Below are 3,820 nucleotides of genomic sequence, written 5' to 3'. Positions count from 1 at the left end.
GGGAGAAACACTTACCCTGACCCTCTGTCTCCGAATCAGGAGAAACGGGAAAGGGAGCTCCTCTGGTAGCCTCTAACCGAGGCGTGCCCCTGCACTCAAGACTCCTCTGCAACAGCGAGGGTCGAGGCGTGCGGCGCTTCCAAAATGGCGCCCGCTGCCAGCTCCATTGAGCGGGAAGAATCATCGCTCGCCATGCTCGTACCAGCTCTAGCGTCTAAAGAGCACGTCTTACAGAGCCCCGCTACTGATCTACATTTACCACAACGGGAGCAGCGTTTAACCGCTTCAGCAGCCATCGTCTGACCGGACGGAATTATATAAGTAAAATGGCGGCTTCGCACCAAAACTTACCCCGATCAGAACGGCGTCCGCAGGACCTCCTCGGAGGAGCTGGGCACCACTCTCACATCAAAAGACCAAGTCAAACGAGCTCCAGTCAAGCTGCACATGGAAAATAGTCTCAGAATAGCCACACAGAACCAATATGTCTTTTTTTTTTTTAACGCTGTGAGGAAAGTTGGAGGCAGGCAGCAACAGAGGTACGCCGGTAGGCAGGGGGACGGGTAAGGCAGGGAAAGGGCGAACCTATATGCCTTCAAAGTGGGCACCACCAGCCACAACACCCCTGCTTCAACTTGCAAAAGCACAGGAGCCACCCAAGCCAGATGGATCTAGCCGTCCTTAGAGCACTATGGTTTTTCAGTGTTCTCTATCTCCACCTGCTGGTAGGCGGACATAACCCATCAGTTAATGGATTCATCTGCTGCTGATAAGGAATTAGTGGAGATGCTACTAGACTTGACTGAACTTGTGCTGTTGAATAGGAAGGTGGCAGGGTTAATAGGTGCTATGGATAAACTCTTGCTTTTACTTGTTACTGCTGCCCAGCTGGAACTTGTATCCCATTGGCCTACATCTGCAGTCCCTACTTTGCAGATGGTTAAAGGCTGACTTAGCATGGATTGAGGCTGATACCGCATAACTACCTTGTGAACTCAATTCCAGGGCATGGGGTCATTTTCTACAGCTGGAAGGACACTCAGCTAACAGGGATGTTGGCAGATTGTTGTGTTTTGTATCGATTTTGTCTTTTCATAATAAACAGTAAAAAAAAAAAAAACTGGTTCAATAAATTAATGGAGTAGGTCCTCCAATTAGCAAGAGCTGAGAGTGATCCCTGTGGAAAGAACAAAGTTTGTAGCACAAATTTCATAGAACTCTCTCCTCAGACAACCATTCTCCGTGCACACAGAACAAAAGGGTCCTTGGGTAAGTGAAAACCCTATGGATAGTCTATGGCCACAAACTACCCACATTTGAAAACACTCCAAGGCCACCTGATTGGTGTTTTTATTAGGCACTCTCTAGAGGACAAAAATGTATAAAAGTAGGTCAATGAAAATAAGCCCTACAATCCATGATAACAAAAGGTTTCAAACTGTCTCACAGTTCTAGTCTCCTTTGTTACTTGGGTCTTGGAGATATGCTGTCACTCCTGCATTCCTCTACACTCCTTGTTGGACAGATCCTGCAACCCTCAGCTTCTGTTTGATGCACTTTAGATGCTAGCGACCTCCTAAAACCCCTCTCCTCCTCCTGGCTAGTATTACAGTGCAAGTTACCACTCCTCTTTCACCGTGCAAACGCTCCTCACTCAAATCCTCTTCTTTTTTAGAAGTTGATTCTCCTTACAGACCACCATACACAACCCCTCTGGATTAAGGCATCTAGAATTTGGGTTATCATACTCTCTTACTCTGGGACCTCATTCCTCTCCATCCTTTAGCACGTGGAACTCTCAGCAAATTCAAACTCCTTAGCTTCCTTGAGCTACTCCCTTCTGATCCCTTCTTTAAGCCCAGAGAGGTGGCACCCCTCTATGCCTTGTTTAAAGTGCGGTCATTTAAAGTTTAGCTTTGATGCCATCCTCTTGCTATATAGGAAACATCTGTGTTATTCCACACATTTTTGAATTGCAATTGTTTTAGTCTCCACCAGAAACATATTTCAGCTTTATGCCATCCTCTTTATAAAAAAGAAAAAAAAAAAGGCCCTGATATTGTCTGCCTCCCTTCAACTTCATTTCATATCCTCTAGTTCTACTACTTCACTGCCCCTGAAAAAGCTTTGTTTGTATATTAATACCTTTCAAGTATCTGAATGGCTGCATCATATCTCCCATCTCTCCTTTCCACTATAATGTACATATTCAGCTCAAGTCTCATCTCTCTTTTTGGAGTAAACCCCATACCATTGTTGTCTTCCTCTGAACAGTTTCATGTCCCTAGCAAGATACAGCTTTCAAAACTGAAAAATACTCTAAGTGGTGGTTGGGGGGGGCTCACTGTTGTATCAGTACAAGCAAAACACTTGTTAAAACTTACGCTGTCAAGCTCTACTTTTTTCTTCATTTTCAGCAGCTAAAGATCTTCTGTGCTTACCTGATTCTCTCATCTTCACCAGATCTAACAGTAGATGAGTTTAAGACAAACTGAACATAAAGAATAGCCATACTGGGGCAGACCAATGGTCCATGTAGCCCAGTATCCTCCTTCCAACAGTGGCCAGGTCACAAGATTCTGGCAAAAACCCAAATAGTAGCAACATTCCATGCTACCAAATCCAGGGCAAGCAGTGGCTTCCCCATGTCTATCTCAATAGCAGACAAACTCATCCAAACCTTTTTAAAACCCAGATACACTAACTGCTGGCCCATCCAGTCTTCACAGTTTTTTTCTAGTCTGTAAAGAATATATTCCAGGTGTAGGACACCATTTTTGGTTCTCTACCATTGTTCACACAAGTTATGGAGTGTACATGCTCACCACCAATTTTGTGAAGCCGAGAACTCAGATCTTTGAGGGTTATCTGGAAAGCCTGACAGCTGGTAAGCTAATGAGCAAGCATAAAACAAATGCATATTTATAAGGGTTATCCAGAAAATCTCACCAGTCGGTAGCCCTCAAGAACGAGGATGCTAACTCATGGATACTGCACACTACTGAAGTTTTTGCCCTAATGTCTGTTCACCTAATGCAACACTGGATGGTACCCAGAAATCAGTGTGCTAGCACTGACCCTATTGCTGGGGGTGTTGTAGCCTGCTAATTGCTACCCATCTATCTCAATGTTTGTACTGTCATTAGCTTATGCTTTTATTCTCACTTTGCTTTTTCTGTATCACCTCTTGCTGCCTCTGTTCATGAAGGAATGCAGGGTGGGTTATCTGCAACAATGGGCAAATTAAATCACCCTCCACTGCATCAAATAAAAATCTTCCATTGAAAACCCTCTGGAATCAGGGAAATACATATACTATAAGTAACTTTATCTTGAGCTACCAATGATGTCAAGTTAAATCTAGAAGTTAGCATAGTGATTTTATTTAATCTTCTGCACCGATTACCTCACTGTAGGGTGGTGGTTAAACACAAACAAAAACAATCAAGGAAAAAAACCCCAAGAGGGAGAGATGGCTTTGATGTATGGCAGCATATCAAATATTAATATTTAATAAACTTGGAAACCTCTATTTACTTGTGAGAAACAAATGAAAATTAAAAACAGTAACCCCCTAGACCTGGGCTCCTCATGCTGAAGTCTCTGCACAAGGATAGAACAAGCTACAGTCTTCCAAACACAATTATGCCACTGCTCTATCTCCAGAAACGAACACCTTTTTTCACAGCAGATCAGATATAGCTGTCCTGCTGTACTGAGAATGTAAAGCAATGGCAAATTCAGCTAAACAATTAGCTTGAAGTCCATAATAAGAATAAAAAAAAAATCCTTAAGTCTCTGATTAAATAAAAACAAAGCA

Source organism: Microcaecilia unicolor, chromosome 7 (assembly GCF_901765095.1).
Source record: "Microcaecilia unicolor chromosome 7, aMicUni1.1, whole genome shotgun sequence".
Lineage (NCBI taxonomy): Eukaryota > Metazoa > Chordata > Amphibia > Gymnophiona > Siphonopidae > Microcaecilia > Microcaecilia unicolor.
The sequence above is the reverse complement of the archived record's forward strand: the minus strand, read 5'-3'. Positions refer to the sequence as shown.